A 20,174-nucleotide genomic window follows, 5' to 3' on the forward strand; every position below is an offset into this window, starting at 1 on the left:
AATACTTCAAGGGGAAAATGGTCATTCAATGAAATAGAGGACTTTCAAGCATTCTTGATGAAAAGACCAGAGCTGAATAGCAAGTTAGAATTTCAAACACAAGAATCAAGAGAAACAAGAAAAGAGAAACAGAAAAGAGAAAGCATAATGGACTTACTAAGCTAAACTGCGTACATTTCTACATGGAAAGATACTAGTTGTAACTTGAAACTTTTCTCAGTATTTGGGAAGTTGGAGGGATTACACACACACGTACACACACATGCATATTGAGAGTACAGGGTGAGTTGAATAGGAAAGGATGATATCAAAAAAATAAATTAAGGGGAGAGAGAGAAATATATTGGGAGGGGAAAGGAAGAAATGGAATGGGGCAAATTATCCATCATAAAAGAAGCAAGAAAAAGTTTTTTCAATGGAGGGGGGAAGAAGGAGAGAAGCAAAAAGTGAAACTTATTCTCATCACATTTGGCTTAAGGAAGGAATAACAAGCACAATCAATTTGGTATGAAAATCTATCTTACACTACAGGAAAGTAGATAAGAAAGGGATAAGCAGGGCAGGGGGATAATGGAAGGGAGGGCAAATGGGAGGGAGGGGCAATTAGAAGTAAACACTTTTGAGGAGGGACAAGATCAAAGAGAGAATAGAATAAATGCGGGGCAGGATAGGATGGAGGGAAGTATAGTCTTATACAACATGACTTTTATGGAAGTCGTTTACAAAACTACGCATATATAGCCTATATTGAATTGTTCTTCTCAGTGAGGATGAGTGGGGAGGGAGGAAGGGATAGAATTTGGAACTCAAAGTTTTAGGAACAAATGTTGACAATTGTTCTTGGATACAACTGGAAAATAGAAATACAGGAAATGGGGTATAGAAATTTATCTTGTCCTACAAGACAAGATAGAAGATGAGGATAAGGGAAGGGAGGGGTGTGATAGAAGGGAAGGCAGATTGGGGAAGTGGTAATCAGAATGCATGGCATTTTGGATTGGGGGGAAGAGAGAGATGGGGAGAAAATTTGGAACTCAAAATATTGTGGAAATGAACGTTTAAAACTAAAAATAAATAAACATTAAAAAAGCATATTAATAAAAAGGAAGTTGCCTCTCCAACAAGGTTATATGGTGAGACTCTCAAATAAATAAACTTTACTCTTACCATGATAAACAAAAAGATATAACAATTGAGTTAGAGGGGTATCACTGTCAATATCATCACCACCATCACCATTATTATTGTAATAGCTATTTCAGGTGCTGAGAATCTGATGACTAGTTTCTTGTTAAGTTAAACACTAAAGATATTTCAAGACCAATTACAATGAATAAATCAGACTGTTTTAAAAAAAAATGAATGTTTAAAACTAATAGTAAATTAATTAAGCAAAAAAAATATGAGAGATTGAGAGAGAAAGAGAGAGATCTCATCTACGGAAAGATAAATTTGAATAGTGGATAAAACAATGGCCTTTTAATGAAGATAATAGCTATAGTACCATGGTTAAGTCATTTAACCCATTGTCCTCAGTTTCCTCATCTGTACAATGGGTTACCTATATTACAAGGTTGTTGTGAGATTAAAAAATAAAGTAAATTATTTCATTATCTATATGAAAAAAAATTTCTCACATGACTGTTCTCATTATTGGCAAGAAATCATCTAAATATACTGTTGGTCCCAGATGAGTAACAGTGCAGGGACAGGAAATTTTCACTTAAATATTTTTCCACTGCCATCAGCCATCATCACCACCACTACTACTACAAGTGCTGCTGCTGCTGCAACTGCTATTACCATTATCAATAGCACCATTACTACCATTTTGCAATATTGTTGTATAGGCAGTAATTTAGAACATGATATAGATATATAGCATACCATTAGTAATAGTAGTAGTAATGCTACTACTATTACTAGTATACACAATGTCTTATCTTTTTTTGAGGTTGTATAGAAGTGGAGCAAAGGTAAGTCCTTGTGACATTGGAACAGGGCATGCAGAGTTCTCTTGGCTATTTCTTCCTAACTATGTATGCTTATTCAACTCTTGAGAACTTTTGCAATGACAGAGTTTCTGGTTCCTTCTACTTCAGCCTTGATGTTAGTCCCCTGAATTCCTTTTCTGCTTTGTGCTTCCATTTCTGAGTACAGGTGACTGAACAGTGATGTTGAGATGGGTGTGTTCAGACTAAGAGTTGATCTTTTAAGTCTGAGAGGTACAGAGATCTTTTGTCTTAAGTCAGTATCAGTTGCCCTTCAGGAAAGTGCCCTGGTCAACTACCTCAGTGATTCTTGGATAGGATGAGCATGAGTCTGTGGATCACCAAGATCTGTTTTAGCTTGCCAGAAGACATGGAATTAAAGAGAGTCGTAAGATGAAATATCTCATTGCCTTTTTAGTTGCAAGCTGCTTCATGTTCTGATATTTGTTTCAACCTTTCAGGAGAGTATAACAGTACATATTATTATTGCTTAAGGCTTTATCACTGTGAGCATGTGAGAGAGCCTTTTTATGTTCAGCATTACTTTCATGTGGGAGAAATAAAATCTGTTCCACTCCTGGTTTAAGTTTTCATTAAGTATGTTTTTATTTCCTTTTGGGACATTCTAGATACCGGTCAAACCTAAGCTTTAAGTTCATTTTCTCTGGTGTTCTCTGGTAGAGATCTAATAAACCAAAGAGTGAAAGAATAAGAGTCTGATCACTCTTGTAAGAGGTTAGTCTCCCCAGGACAGAACTCAATACATTATACATGTCTACCTCCAGAGCAAAGAGGATCTGCAGTGGATGCAGTGTCCCAGCCCTCATGGTCCCAGAAATGGTTGTTTCTGGTTGGTGGAATTATGAAGTGGTCCAACCACTCTGGAGAAAAATTTGGAATTATGCCCCAAAGGCTATAAAACTGCATACCCTCTGACCCGATAATGTCACTATTACGTCTGTATCCCAAAGAGATAAAAGGAAAAGAAAAACAACTGATGTGGACAAAAATATTTAAAGTAGCTCTCTTTGTGGTGGCAAAGAATTGGAAACTGAGAGGATACTTGGGGGAAGGCTGATAAAGTAGTGGCATATGATTGTGACAGAATACTATTATGCCGCAATTATTCTTTTGTAATTAATATTCTATGGCAAGAGTTCTTAATTTTGTGTGTGTGTGTGTGTGTGTGTGTGTGTGTGTGTGTGTGTAATGAATTCCTCTTGTGGTCTGGTGAGGCTTGTGAATTCCTTATTAGAATACTATTTTTAAGTGAATAAAATAAAATACATAGGATTACAAAGGAAACCAATTGTGTTGAATTATGGTCATCAAAATATCTTTTAAAAACCAACTTTACAGATACCTCAAGTTAAGAATCCCTATATTATGAACTGTTGCACAGGTAGATAAAAGAAGTGATTTTTATAGTTATCGTTATTAAGGCAGTTAGAAGTCTATTTAAACAGAAGGCATGAGTGTGAGTCAATTGTGTTGGGGGGGTCCACAAAAAAAATGAGTGAATGAGAAAGAGAGATGCACTGGGAAAAGGGGAAAAGGAGAGATAGAATAGGGAAAATATTTTCAAATAAAAGAGGTATGCAAGGAAGAGCCTTTATAGTGAGGGGGAAAATGAAGGTGGGGAATGACAGCCAATGTTTTCACTCTTATTTGAATTGGTTCAAAGAAAGAATGCACACACACACACACACACACACACAATTGGATATAAAAATTCATCTTGTCATATAGATAAATGGAAGGGGAAGGGGTTAAGAGATATGGAGGGGAGGAATGATAAAACTGAGAATAGATTAAGAGTGGCCGTGGTCAGAAGCAAAAAGGACTTTTGAGAAGGGACAGAATAACAAGAGAGAAATAATGGTAAAGAGAAGAAAATCGAATGGAAGGAAATATTCAGTAAACATTATGGTGTAAGTGAAGAGTATGAACTCACCCACAAAAGTGAAGTAGACTGAAGAATGGATTAGAAACAATCTATTGTTTACAAGAGATACACTTGAAACAGAAAGACACACACAGGATTAAGATAAAGGACTAGAGCAGAATCTGTTCTTCATGCAGCTGAAAAGAAAAACACAAGAGTGGCCATCATAATCTCAGGCAAAGCAAAAATAAAAACAGACCTAATTCAGAAAGATAATTAGAAAAACTACATTTTGCTAAAAAGGTACCATAATCAATGAAGTAATACAAAAAATTGCACAGCAAGTTTTTCTTATAATGACCTCTATTCTCAAACACGTTGGGGACTGAGTCAAAATTATGAACCAAAATGGTCAAGGGATATGAAAAGCAGAATTCAGAAGAAGAAATCAAAGCTATCTACAGTCAAATGAAAATAATGCTCCAAATCACTATAAATTGGAGAAAATGCAAATTAAAACTGAGTTACCACTTCACATCTGTCACAAATGACAGATGCTGGTGTGGATGAGGGAAAATAGGTACACTAATAAATTTCTGAGAGAGTTTGAATTTGTCCAACCATTCATTGTTTAATCATTTCAATTATGACCTGCTCCTCTTGATCCCATCTGGAGTTTTCTTGGCAAAGATACTGGAGTGGTATACCTTTTCTTTCTCCAGCTCCTTTTACAGATGAGATAACTGAGCCAAATAGGGCTAATGATTTCCCTGGGTTTACACAGCTGGTAACTGAGGTCAGATTTGAGCTCACAAAGATGAGACAAAATATTTATATCTGCCTTTTTGTGGTGGTAAAGAATTAGAAACAGAGATGTTCATCAATTTGAGAAGTTGAATAAGTTGCAGCCTATGATTGTAATGGAGCACTATTGTGCTTTAAGAAATGAGGACAACAGTGAGTTCAGAAAAAACATGTGGCAAGACCTACATGAACTGACACAAGGTGAAGTGAGAAGAACCTGAAGTGTATTGTGTACATTAATAACAATATTGTAATGATGATCAACTTGTATAATCTTATCAATACAGTGATCTGTGACTCATCATGAAAACAAATGGTATCTACTCTTAGAGACAGAACTGAGTGCATATTGAAATATAATTTTCTGGCCATTTTTGTGATATATATATATATACATAACACAGAAATATATTTTCAATGATTTCACATGTATAATTATGTCATATTCATTACCTTCTCAGCAATAGGAGGGTGAGAATTTGGAACTCAAAATTTAAAAAGAAATGATTGCTAAAAATAAATATATTTGTTACAAGGAATGAATAGTGATACTTAACATACTAAAAGTGGTTGGGTGGAAGAGTGGTTGAGCAAATGTGAGACACTTTATTCTCCCTCATGTCATACTCCCGACACTGGTGGACTCTGTCTATGAGTAATATTGGCTATGATGAAATGAAAAAGTGAACTTAAAGCTTACTGTCATAGGTTCACACAGACCTGCAAGTCACTTCAGAGGACATCTACTTCAACTCTCTCATTTTACAAATGAATTAAAGCTAATAGAGTGGGACTTGCCCAAAGTAACACTAGGTATTTAAGTCTTAAATGTGGGTCCTGTGACTAGAATGCCAGAGAGTGGTCTTCTTACTGTACCCTATGGCTGTCTGTTCTTTTTTTTTAAGTTCTAAGAATTTCAGAGCATTCTTCTTTATTAAAATCTTACGTTTCTGCTCAGTTTACCAGGGTGATTTGAAGAGCAGGACAGCAGGACTCTAATTCTATTGTTTTGAAAGCTGTTCTATAATAATGAATTGCAGTGTAGCTACTCAAATTCGCCCATTCAACAATACACATTGTTTGAGCTATTGAATTCCTTCATCAGTGAATAAAAAGAATTGTTCTTAGGAAACACTGATTAATTAATTAATTGATGAGATTTTAAAGAAATTATTACAACTTTAACACTCAGTTTAATTAATTTAGAAGAAGTTTACTTAAATTATTTCCCATCAAATCCTTAAAGGGTGTTTCCCCTGGGTTTATAGAAATAAAATTCTTTTCAGTAACCTGGTTGATGTCAGTTCTCTCTATATGTCTAATTCATATTATGCAGATTCAGGTGTTAAAACAGATACAAGGCACTCAGTAAGATTTTTGTGTTTAGTAGGTAACGGTGCACAGAGAATGATCACCTGGGAGATGATATCTTTCATTCAATGCCCATATCCAGTTACTTAACGCTCATATGTTGTCTGTTGTAGACCCTTGTCCAACTCAGTTTTCTCTGTGCAGTGTCCCACACCTTTTACTCTTTTCCCTTTACACACAATGTAAACTGCGCTTAGTGCAGTAATGTTAGTTCCAGGTTATAAAAGATCAGTCAGATAAAGTAACAGTTAGCAATTATTTAGCAATTTAAAAGTTTCAAAGCATATTACAACTATTTAATTTTATTTTCACAATAACTCTGGGTGGTTAGGTACTATATCACCATTTTACTGATAAGTAAACTGAGGCAGAAAGCAATTAAATGACTTTTTTAGTGTCAAGTATCTACAAAGAACCACAGCATGGGTTTGCACTCAACTCTTCCTAAATCCAGGTCCCCTGTGCTGCATAGATATTATCCACAGAGATTCTGTAAAATGAAATTACAATCATGTACAACAAAACCACAACCACTGAATGTGTTAAGCCTCCAGTGAGGGTTTGCAAGTTCTAAACATGAAATTTCAGGCAACATTTTATGCCTTTGAAGAAGGTTTTGGGGCAAAGTTCATTCTGATTCAAAAAGAAGAATAAGGCATTTATTTGTACACCCTATGCAAGGCCTGAAAAATGTGCCACTTCTGTTATTACTTCCACTGGAGATTTTGAGATTTTATTATGACTCATTTAACTAGATGTATTATGAGAGAAGTGACTATTTACTATGGAGAACTTCAGGAAATTTCAGGAAGAGCATTAACAGCGATTTTGGAGCTATTTCCTAGCTTTTAGTGCTTTCTTCTTCTTCAAGCAATACTTTATGTACCTTTATTTTATGCTGTTTTCCAGCAGAAGGCCAATTCCTTGAAAACAGAGGCTGTTTACTATTCTGTCTTTGAGTTTCTGGAGCCTAACCTAGTGCTTTGTGCAGAGCAAGTGTACAAATATTTGTGTTTAATTGCCTTTAAAGGATTTAGAGATCATTTACTCTCACCTTTTTATTTTTACATGGACTAGTAGGGTGAAGTAATTTGCATTATATCATAGTGGCATTAAGTAGAAGAGCTGGGATTTGAACTCAAATCCACTGCAAAAACCTCCATGCCACAGAAAAGAGAATTCTCTGATGTTAAAGGCATATCCAATAATTAAAATTCAGAGTGAAAAGCTACATTCCAAGTCACCCCTGCAAATTGCATCATAGATGCCTTTCTCCTCTTTGGGTTATGATACTTTCTAAATCTTACCATTAAGTCACCACTTACTGAAGTCTTTATATAAAATATGCCCTGTCCATGATTCCAATCTCATCAAAGAGTAAAAACCAAAAATGTGTTATCTAGAAAAAAAGAAATCTCTCAAAAATAATGGTCAAGTCCCATCCTGAAACTTCCATAGAAAAATGTTTTTTTCACTAGGCTTCTGACTTCATTGCATCTCTCTTCTGGTGCAGATGGCCAAATCCTCTGAAACAGTCTTAGAGAGCTTAAGCAGCTTGGCCAAAATTACAAAGCTGTTATGGATCAGAGACAAAGTCTTTCTGAACTTAAACCAACAATTTGCCTCTTCTCCATAGTAATTAAGTACTAGATTTTGAACCTTTTATCATAAAACATATGGCCCTACCATTTCATTTTTACAGTTCTGGGAAAAAAATGGCAGAACAAATCATTTTCATACTTACTTTTCTGACTGTTCTTCATAGCCTTGGTGAGAAATTTAACCACAAATATACTTGGTTGTGTCTCAGAAAAGATCATTGATGTATTTCTAAAGGTTTCAAATGAACTTCTGGTCATAATCTCTCTTGTATAACTAAAATGACATGCTCTTGGATAGAGATTGGACTGGACAGAATTCTAAATTTCCATCTTCTGGAATACTAAAGGCTTATTATTCCTTTCCTTACATCTAAATGAAATGAATCAGAGATCTTGCCCTTTAAATATAGGTAGCATTTCTGTGTGTTCCAGGTAGCTAAAGGACAGATGAGGCAGCTGAAAAGGGATGGAAATGTCAGAACCTGCCTCTGTTTGTGATAAAGGAAAATGCCTAACCTGTCTGGGCAGGGAGACAGGTTCCCTCCAAGATATGGGATAACAAATGAATATATTTGTTTGATCTTTCAGAATGCTGTGGATGCTTGGGGATCAACTAAGTGCATAAACAAAAAGACCCTTGGGGACCTAAGTTTAAAAGTCACTAATGAATCTGCAATGTAATTAATCTTGAAAAAAGGCTTTCAACAGGCAGTTGTGAGACCATACCCTCAGACACAGGGAGATACAATAGTAGCACAGGCTCAGTGTACAACAATAAATGTTAAGTGATAAATCAAGCATCTCATCATTTTTTTCCCACATTGTCTAAAGGATTCTTGATGTGTACTCTGAAAAAGATGAAAATTGGGTGGATGTGGGACAGGTAGTACTACCCACGTCTGTCCTAGGGGTGCTTGAATATTCTGCTCTCTCTCTCTATTCTGGGCAGAGCTCCCAAACACTTGTTTCTATGTGAATATAGTAAGTTACGACATCATATAATCATAGTTAGTAGGAGGACAAGTAGTTGAGAAAATTGTTAATATAATTTGGTGATGGAGTGACAGAAAATTATTAATACTGACTGCTTAAACCTTTTAGGCATCATGGCAATGTCAGGATTCCAATAATGTCCTTACATACCTACCCTTAAGGTGATGACATTCTGTTGAGCTGAATCGCAAGGTCTTCCCATTCAGGGAAGGCCTTGTGGAGATCCTAGCCCAAGATGTATCTCACCTCTAGTGTCCTTGCCCCTTCCAGTGGGATTCATGGCATGAAGGGAAAAACAGCCAGAATGAAGCAGCTTTCCTTGGCCAGATTGCCAAGGACCACTGGGGTCTTATGGCCAGGACTTGCTACCTCATATTTTCTCCTCCTCCTCCCTTAAAATTTTAAAACCATTTTCATGGTTTTCTTTGGTTGGGAAATCCACTGGGCATCTTCCAGAGTGGCAGGTCTGTTACCTTATTATTTCATTTAAATACACTTTATTCCTCCACTTATGGCTTGGATTTATTTCAGAACTTGATAGAAAATGATGGCAGCATTGTTGGGATTCCTCAAAGATTATGTTTTCCACAGTCCTAGGAGTAAGTTTCTGGATACCCTGGCACCAGTACGGGGCCTTTGTGCCCAAATATCCAACCACTCTCCCTCCCTGGACCAGATAATTACTTAATCATGCTTGAATCTGGACTCACCTCTCTTTCAGTTGAAAGGAATTGCCTGTTGAGAATTGAAAAAAAAACCCAGGGGCCATCAATTTTTAGCCAACTTTACCTGCCCCCCTAAAAGGTACTATATTCAGTCAGATGACTTCACAATATAAGTTTGGATAATTGCAGATTTTTGAAATATTGGCAATCATTGGTAAAACTGAGAAGGAGGCTGGATCTAAAATATTTCTTACCAAGGAAGAATTAAGCTAACTGGAATCTCAAAAGCAAATACTTCTATATTACTGTAATTCTTGCTTTTGGGATTCCTATACACACACACACACACACACACACAAACACACCTACACACAGATACACATATACACATGTGAGTACATATACATATAAATATACATATATATGCATATGTACATATGTACACACCAGATAATTAGACCCTAAAAAGACTTTCCTTGTGTACACTAAATTTTTTAGAAGGGCTGTATCCATTTTGTCAGTGTTTGTGGTGCAAGTATAGTGTTTGTATTTGTGTATAGGATGACTGGAGATAACCAATGATTCAAGTTGAGAGTAGACTTCAGTCTGTTATCAGCCTTCTTTTTGTTGATGTACCTGTTCTCAAACGCTTGCTTCAGTGCAAAACCTAGGAGAGAGAAAGTTTAAATTCAAGAACCTCTATATTCTTTATATCATGTCATCTAAGTTTAAATTCAAACTAGCTTTTCCCCGAAGTCATTATCACACATCTTTGAATGTTTCCTCTTTTCTTGTCAGTCTATGTGTTTCTTTGTTCTCAGAGCCCTTGTCAATGTAATTTGCATGAAGCAGAAATCAATTTAGGAATAACTTTTGGATTGAAGTATTTTTCAAACTTAGACATTTTAATGTAAATTATATGTGATTCCAACTCATTTTATAATATATTCAGACTTATTATTATATAGCTAAGGCAAAAGGCCACTTCCAAAAGCAGCACCATGTTTTTGTGTCTGTTACCTTTAACTTTTAGTTTTAATTGAGATTAATTGATAGCCTCCCACCAGTCCTAAGCCATGTGGCCCCTTACTAGATAATTTCATCTAAATTGAAATTAAACTCAACTAAAAACTTCTTCCCTTTGTCTAACTAGAATTTTGGCTAAATTTAAATTAAAATGAAAGATTTGTTTTAAAGTTTTCCCTTTGTCCAGTAAGGTTAATGTTATGTTTATTAGAAAATGCAAACCTTTCTCAACTTTTGATCTCTCCACATGAAAAAGTAAGAAAGTTTCAGGAAACAGTACAAGAGAAGTTTGAGAATCCTAATCATTTTTGCAATGACGGGGCAGTGCAAAAGTCCTGAACTATATGCAAGGCTTGACCACTTTAGTCTATCCATTTGTTAAAAACATTTCTATGAAGGATAACTTGGTTGGTATAGAATGTCTATTGGGAAAGAAGAAAGGAAAGTATGGACATGAAATGGAGAAAGATGAGATCTCAGCACCACCCTTTCTCCAAGCGATCTCTTTGTGAGGTTTAAAGGTTGAATAACTACTTTCTGAGATAAGGTACTCAGTAGAAATTTAACAACTGCTAACTAACTGAGGCATTATTGATCTAACTCAGAAGCTTCTCTAGGCACTTCTGATTTTTACGTAAAAAACGTTTTAATTAGAAAATGATTTTGAATACTAAAAGCTTACAAAATCATATTTAATTGAACCCCAAAGCTAAAATTTGTAAAATGTGTTTGATTAAATCTGAGGACTGTTTTGGTCTGCCCATTATCTGACATCAAGGCAATGTGTTTAAATTGCAAAAAAAAAAAAAAAAAAAGTGTTTATTCTTTAAGATCAAGGTTTTTCTATCATATCCTTAAATATAATCACTTTAGAATTTATAACCAATCTTGATGAAAATTTTGTGAGAAATATAACCTTATTGATTTAAGAATTTTAAATATTGGGGCGGAGCCAAGATGGCGAAGTAGAAAGACTCACATACACATAGCTCCGAACTCACAAACCACAGAACGGCAGAGGGGACTAACCCAGGGCGAATTCTGCACCCAGAGACCATGGAATATTGGAGCGAGGGAGATTTCTGTTCCGGAGAGACCTGCAAACCTCTCGCAAAAGGTCCGTTGCGCTGCAGACACGGTGCCCAGCCCGGACCTGCGGCGGCCACGGCGGCCGTGGCTCCGAGAGACAAAGTTCTGAGAGGGCTCCGGAGGCGGGATCTTCAGCAGCTGCACGGGACCCCCCACCAACAGGTGACTGACGGGGGTAGGTGAGAGAGTCTCTTTGGCGGGTTGAGAGGGGAGCGTGGTGCCCCCATAGCTCGGGCCCCCCCGGGAGGTGGGGGCTGAGAGGAGGCTGTGGACGGGGGCTCCCCAAATGAGGGGGAGCCTGGATCCATTGTGGAAGGTCTGTGTATAAACCCCCTGAGGGAATTGAGCCAGAGAGGCGGCCCTGCCCCTGACCTCAGCACCTGAGCCTAATTTAACACTAAATAACAGCCCTGCCCCCGCCAAAAATCCTAAGGCGGGAAGCAGCATTTGAATCTCAGTCCCCAAACGCTGGCTGGGAGGACCAGGAGGCGAGGTGGGTGTGAGGAGAACATTCAGAGGTCAGGCCACTAGGGGGAGACAATGCCAAGAAAAGGGAAAAGAAATAAAACTATTGAAGGGTACTTTATGGGAGAAAAATCACTTCCTCCCTTCCTTTCTGATGGGGAGGAACAAGGCTTGCCATCAGGCAAAGACACAGAAATCAAGGACTCTCTGCCCCAGCCCACCCAATGGGCTCGGGCCATGGAAGAGCTCAAGAGGAATTTTGAAAATCAAGTTAGAGAGGTGGAGGAAAGACTGGGAAGGGAAATGAGAGGGATAAGGGAGAAGCATGAAAAACAGATCAGCTCCCTGCTAAAGGAGAACCAAAAAAATCTTGAAGAAATTGGCACCTTGAGAACTAGCCTAACTCAGCTGGCAAGGGAGGTGCAAGGGGCCAATGAGGAGAAGAATGCTTTCAAAAGCAGAATTAACCAAATGGAAAAGGAGATTCAAAATCTTACTGAAGAAAATAGATCTCTCAAATCTGGAATGGTACAGATGGAAGCTTTGGACTTTTCGAGAAAGACAGATATCTCAGAACATACCGCGCAGATTCGAAAAATGGAAGATAATTTGAAATATCTTATTGGAAAAGCAACTGACCTGGAAAATAGAATCAGGAGAGACAATGTAAAAATTCTGGGACTACCTGAAAACCATGATCAAAAGAAGAGCCTAGACATCATCCTCCACGAAATTATCAAGGAAAACTGCCCTGAGATTCTAGAACCAGAAGGCAAAATAAATATTCAAGGAATCCTCAGAACACCGCATGAAAGAGATCCAAAAAGAGAAACTCCTAGGAGCATTGTGGCCAAATTCCAGAGTTCCCAGGTGAAGGAGAAGATATTGCAAGCAGCTAGAAAGAAACAATTCAAGTATTGTGGAAATACAATCAGGATAGTACAGGACCTGGCACCTTCTACATTGAGGGATAGAAGGGAATGGAATAGGATATTCTGGAGGTCAAAGGAACTAGGACTGAAGCCAAGAATCACCTACCCAGCAAAACTGAGTATAATATTTCAGGAGAAAAAATGGTCTTTCAATGAAATAGAAGACTTTCAAATTTTCCTGATGAAAAGACCAGAGCTGGAAAGAAAATTTGACTTTCTAACACAAGAATGAAGAGAACCATAGGAAGGTGAACAGCGGAGAGAAATCATAAGGGACTTACTAAAGTTGAACTGTTTACATTCCTAGATGGAAAGACAATATTTATAACTCTTGAAACATTTCAGTATCTGAGCACTGGGTGGGAGTACACACACACACACATGCACACACGTACACATACATAGAGACAGAGTGCACAGAGTGAATTGAAGAGGATGGGATCATATACTAAAAAAAAAAAAAATGAAATCAAGCAGTGAGAGAGAAATATTGGGAGGAAAAAGGGAGAAGTTATATGGGGCAAATTATCTCTCATAAAAGAGGCAAGCAAAAGACTTATTAGTGGTGGGATAAAGAGGGGAGGCAAGAGAAAAACATGAGATCTACTCTCATCACATTCCACTAAAGGAAAGAATATAATGCACACTCATTCTGACAGGAAAACCTATCTCATAATACAGGAGAGTGGGGGACAGGGGCACAAGCAGGAAGGGGGGGAGGATAGAGGGGAGGGCATGGGGAGGAGAATGCAATACGAGGTCGACACTCACGGAGAGGGAAAGGACCATAAGAAAATAGAAGTAATGGGGGACAGGACAGGATGGAGGGAAATATAGTTAGTCTTACACAACACAACTAGTATGGAAATCATTTGCAAAACTAAACAGATATGGCCTATATTGAACTGCCTGTCTTCCAAGGGGACGGGGTAGAGAGAGAGGGAGCTAAAGAAGTTGGAACTCAAAGTGTTAGGACCAAATGTAATGTTCTTACCACTGGGTAACAAGAAACACAGGTTAAGGGGTCAAGAAAGCTATCCGGCCCTACAGGACAAAAGAGAAGACGGAGACAAGGGCAGGGAGGGAGGAGAGAGGAGAGAGCAGATAGGTCACAGGGGCAATTAGAAAACTTGGGTCTGGGGTGGGGGAGGGGGAAAAAAGGGGAGAAAATTTGTGAAAACTTGGGTCTGGGGTGGGGGAGGGGGAAAAAGGGGAGAAAATTTGTAACCCAAAATTAAAAGTTTAATAAAAAAAAAAAAAAATGCTGTATGAAAAAAAAAAGGATTTTAAATATTAGCTCTCCAGATTCTGAAAAGAAAAGAGAAGACTAAAAGAGAAAAGTATTTTAATTTAAAAAACTGCTTTGAGTTAGTCTCTGTAGACAGCATACCAGATCAGCTGTTAACAGGGCTGGGAAAATTCAGGTCCTCACTTCTGGGTTTCCACAGACCTCTTTAGAATCTTAATGAATTAAAAAAAAAAAAGATTTCTCTAATAAATTTCTTCCTATAGTGGAACTAGGAATAGACAGTGCAGATTTCTATCTCCTTTTGGGAGAATGAGAGATACTTGGAATTTTGATCTCTTAGAGGAAACCTGACTTGTAACTAATCAAACAACAGTATAATTGTGATAATGCAGATTATTGAAAATAATCTCCTGAGTTGAAATCAATACTATGGCTTGGGAAAGTAAAGTTGTAGTAAGACGTTAATTTAATAAAAATATCTGCAATCTGGATAATGATTGAAATGTACAAGAAAGGCTAGTTAGTCTGAGTAATGGGTTTGAGAGATTTGGAAAGAGAAATAAAGGCAGAGGGAAAATAAGGAAGGTAGATAAGAAGATTTGGGAACAAAAGGGGAACTAACGAATCAGGCAGGCTCCAAACCCCTCTTGTCTCTGAACAATTTCCTCTGGGTGCCACTGTGCCAGTTTCAGATGGTCTAAGCATGTTGAGAAAGTATGCACAAGTTTGCCTTCTGTAAACATATTTGAAAATGAATATTTTGTGATTTGATTTGAAAATCGCTATATACTTTTATAGGGGGTTAGGAGAAATCTAATTAGCAACATGTTCCTAAGAATAATTAACGTCTTGCATATACTGGCACTTTAAAAATCTTTGACAATGGACTAGCAGAAAATAGTGAATCCCATAGTATAAAATATTTAGAATAAATAGCCCTAGTATAAAATGTAATACTAAATCATCAAAACTATAAATTGAGGTTATATATGATATTATTGAAAAATATAGATCCAGATGTTAAATAACAAAATGTTATCTTTGTTGTTGATGTCTATATGAATCATATATGGATATATCATATGGAATTATAGATCAAGAGACTTGTTAGCTGTATGAATTTAAACCGTTACCTCAGTCATTTCATTTGTAATCCATAAAAAGAAAGTGCCTAACATTAATTTAATCATTCATTGTATTAAAAATACTGTTTGAAAAGTGAACTCTTCTTTGATTCTTTTGGGTTATTGATTTAATTATTCAAAGACTGATGTAAAAGTTTAAAAACTGTTAGAAAGAAATATAGAAGAGAGTAACACTGAATAAATATTGGATATGGTAAAAATATCAGTTATTGTGATCTGCCATTATTATATGTAATTTTAAAAATGTTAAACTGTTTGCAAACTTTATATTTATATAAATACTTTATATTTATTTCCTAGTATTGCTAATGTAAATTTGAGTACATTGTCTATATTGTGAACCTTGGTAACACTAACAAAGTTAGAAAAACATTCTTTTTTAATTTGGTTATTAATATACCATTAGTGTAAAGAATACTTTATTTCAGACAGATTATAATAATGGAATTTTTTTGTTTTTATCTGTTAAGATGTCTGACATGGTTCTAAGTTTTTTGCAACTCTTCTGATTATGTAATGTATTCATAATGCTTAAACCTAAGAGCAACAGAAGGGAAAGCCAAAGCCCAGAATACCAAATTAGAATGAGGACATTTATAGATTAATTTATATACAAGTTTCATTTAAATTTGTTCACAATGATTTTCTGTATAAAATGATTTAGTAATTTATTACATTGAATGGAGATACCTTGACCAGAAATAGGTTTTGTTTTGTGTTTCAAATTCATGATATTGTTTATGATATAAGATAGATTTACTGATGGGATCACAAATTCTTCCTAATCTGGATGAGCTAGAGTGTTCTGAGGTAAACTATTAAAAGAAAAAGATTTGAAAACTGTTAATATTCTAAAGTTTTGCATGTTTTTAAGAGTAATTTTCATCTAAAATTATTTTGCTATTAATTATGAAAACTGTAAGATAATTGGTTATTAGGGGTCCTTATAATAGAGCCTGTGTGATTGGGTATAATTTTTGGCATTACTTCACTTAGAAAACTGAATCTCCTTCCCTGTTACAAATACTTTTTGATGGGGGGGAGGGGGGTAATTAGGAACTTACTTACAGTACTTAAGAAATTATAATATAAGCTTTGTGAATTACAAAGTTATACATGAAATAGTCTATACTAGGGGTTGGAAACCTGTAGCCTCAAGGGCATATGTAGCTCTCTAGGTCCTCAAGTGCAGCTCTTTGACTGAATCCAAACTTCACAGAACAAATCCCCTTAATAAAAGGATTTGTTGTGTAAAACTTGGATTCAGTGGAAAGATCTCACCCAAGAACCTATTAGGTTTCATATGGCCTTGAGGCCAGGGATTTCCCATCCATGGTCAATATTGTAGTTACATTTTACATCAATCCTAGTCTTAACAGTAAAGGTTGAGGTGTGAGCCTGGTAGCAGCAACCTCACATCTAACTCAGAACTTTCACAGCTTGACCAGCTATCCCCACAGATACCCTTCAAAATGTCATCAGCTGTCAAGGATCAGCTTATCTTGAATGTCCTAAAGGAAGATCAGGTTCCCCAGAAAAAGATCACTGTTGTTGGGGTTGGTACAGTTGGCATGGCATGTGCCATTACTATCTTAACAAAAGAATTGGCTGATGAACTTGCCCTAGTAGATGTAATAGAAGACAAATTAAAGGGAAAGATGATGGATCTTCAACACGGCAGCCTTTTCATCAAAATGCCAAAGATTTTTCCTGGCAAAGACTACAGTGTGAGTGTAAACTCAAAACTGGTCATTGTTACAGCTGGGACACATCAACAGGAGGGAGAAAGTCATCTTAATCTGGTCCAGTGTAATGTGAATATCTTTAAGTTCATCATTCCCAATGTTGTTAAATACAGCTGTAATTGCAAAATGCTTATTGTTTCCAATCCAGTGGATATTTGATATATGTGGCCTGGAAGCTAAGTGGCTTTACTAAAAACAGTATTATTGGAAGTGGTTGCGATCTGAATTCTGCCCATTTCTGTTACCTAATGGGGGAGAGACTTGGTGTCCATTCTTCAAGTTGTCATGGATGGGTCCTTGGGGAACATGGAGACTCTAATGTTCCTGTGTGGAGTGGTGTGAATCTGGCTGATGTGTCTCTAAAGAACCTTCATCCTTCTTTGGGAACAGATGCTGATATAGAGAATTGGAAAGATGTTCGTAAACAAGTGCTTGAAAGTGCTAATGAGGTAATCCAACTGAAGGGCTACACTTCCTGGGCCATAGGCTTGTCTGTGGCAGATATAGAAGAAAGGATTAAGAAGAATCTTAGGAGAGTTCATACAATTTTCACCATGATTAGGGGCCTATATGGTATTAATGAGGATGTCTTCCTTAGTGTCCCATGTGTCTTGGGGCAGAATGGCATTTCACATATGGTGAAGGTCAACCTGAATCCGGAGGAGGAAAGCTGTTTAAAAAAGATTGCAGATATTCTTTGGGGAATCCAGAAGGAGCTGCAATTATAAAACCTTTGAATGCGCTTCCATAAAGAGAACATGACAGGGGTTGAGGGTTTATGTATGATCCGCTTTTCAAATAGACCAAATTCTTCCTCTGATTACTGACTAAACCCCAGAAATGTAAAACCTGTGAACACACTCTAGTTTCTTCCTAAAGTTAGAAATGGGGAATAGGACCATGTTGTAGTCAGCATATGATGCTGGACATGACTTATATAGTCTCAGTGGTTGGTGTCAAGCAGAGCCAGTGCCACAGGTATTAAAAACTACTTGTTTTGTGTGTAGGTGCTACAGGTTCCCTTTGATCCAGAAGACAACACTCCTGGATACGAAACACCATACGGTAGTAATTCTTTATTGACGCATTGATTACCTTTTTACTCCCCTCCATTAGGGCACTACAGCATGGCTCCCATGAATCACCTTTCTAGAGGACCAGATTTTGTCTGCCTATATATCTGTCTGTCCCTGGGAATAAAGTTAGAAGGGCAACCTTAGGAAAACTAAAGTAGGGCTCTCAATTCATTTTCCCATACAAGACATCTGTTGACCTGGTTCCATATACTAGGCTACTTGTAGTCATTCTCAGCTTTGGGGCATAGGTCTTTAGGAACAATGTTGATTTGTTAAATTCATGTCACTGCTTTTTCTTCTAATAGCAAATATTTCTGACCAGGACAGTATAAGCTGTGTTTTTTTTTTTTAATGATAAATCTGTTACTGCTAATAATGAGAGATTTTAGTTAATACCTGCAATCAAGGACATATGATCATTATAACTGAATCCATCTGGAACTATGATTATTGGAACTTACTGTTTATGACCTTATGGGACTGTTGACTCTTATACTTCTGAAGTCTGACTCAAAGTATGATTATTAAGGAATGTTGTTAAGCCAACGAATCCATGATGCCAGTAATCCTGTGGGGTTGACATCTATGATTTACAAGTTGAGTTCTTATGGTAAAGGCTAAGACAGAGGTTTCCCAAACTTATTTGATCTACCTACCCCCCTTTCAAAAAATTACTCAGCACTCCCCTGGAAATTTCCTTTCTTTAAGCCTTTAAAGATTTTTTTTTTGAAATTTGTGTCATTTCAAATATACACACACATATATGAAATGACACTTCTTCCATTTAACAATTTATTGTAAATGTGTAGGATTTTTGCCTGCATTGAAATTTTGATGATGTAAGATTGTGTCATGTAACCACATAATATCATATTGTAAATAAGTTACTCCATACACATATTCCTGCTGATGCACGCTGGCCTCCCCAACAATGTATGACATGTGCACCTGCCAACACTTGTTTGTTAAAACCTGTGAGCAGATTTGGTGACTGATTGGTTATAACTTGTATTTTATGTGTTTATTTGGAAAATGATGTAATCACTATGAATTTAACTCTATTGTACAACAGATGAAACTTGTATGAATAATTTTTCAAAATTTTCTTCTCTCTTCTTCTTTCCCTATGCTTCCACCATCCTGTTATTTTTATTGAATGTCCCCCATAAGCACCTGAGCTTACTACTCCCCTCCTATTCCCATTGTTCCAGTACCCCCAGGGAATGGTATTGCAGACTTTGGGAACCTTTGGTCTTGATGAATGACTCTTGGCATGGGTTAAGATAAGATTCTCCTGACTCAATTTTCCATTTCTTCTGGAATGGAAAATATCCCACTTGTTTGACTTTATGCCTAGTTATGTTACCTAAACGACTCTAACCTGGAATAGACATCAACATAAGAGAACATTTTTCCTTACCTTGTTCTTTTGTAGTAATTTTCTATATTCATGTCAGATGATCAATATGAACAATACTGAATCTTAATCTCATAGGCTAATGCTGGTATAAGGTATGAATATACATACATATGTACATATATACACATATAATGTATTGTGTGTGTAGTTCTTAAATGTTTTAAAATATGTAAAGATGATTGGGTATTGATTTTTGCCACATTCCTCCTCAATAGGATGATCCTTCACCTGGAAGATGGTCTTCTACCTGAGAGCCAGTGTAGCTTCAGAAAGGGCTTAGGAACAGTTGATACGGTATTTGCTTTCTGACAACTCGAGGAGAAATGCCAGGAGCAAAACAGATGTCTGTACACAATATTTATAGATCTGATCAAAGTCTTTGATACTGTCACTCATGAAGACTTATGGAGAATTATGTAACAATTTGGTTGCCTGGAGAATGTCATCAGCATTGTATGTCACTTTCATGATGACATACCTTCTTGGGATCTGCATAATAGAAAATGCTCTCATGTTTTCTCAGTCAAGCTGTGTGCTTGTTCCCATGCTTTTTAGCATGATATTTTCAGCCTTGTTGTCAAATGCTTTCAATGAGGATAAACACAGCATCAAGCTCAGCAGCCATACTTTTATGGTAGATTCTTCAATATGAAATGTATAAGAACAAAGTGGAAGTTTGCTGCGTGGTTTTCTGTTTATAGATGATTGTGCACGCAA

General features: G+C 36.8%; 1 pseudogene; it reads left to right on the plus strand.

The window, feature by feature from the left end:
* The first annotated feature begins 16,706 nt into the window (after nt 1–16,706).
* Nucleotides 16,707–17,689, plus strand: LOC140531995 (L-lactate dehydrogenase A chain pseudogene; annotated as a pseudogene).
* The last annotated feature ends 2,485 nt before the right edge of the window (nt 17,690–20,174 follow it).

Source organism: Notamacropus eugenii, chromosome 3 (assembly GCF_028372415.1).
Source record: "Notamacropus eugenii isolate mMacEug1 chromosome 3, mMacEug1.pri_v2, whole genome shotgun sequence".
Lineage (NCBI taxonomy): Eukaryota > Metazoa > Chordata > Mammalia > Diprotodontia > Macropodidae > Notamacropus > Notamacropus eugenii.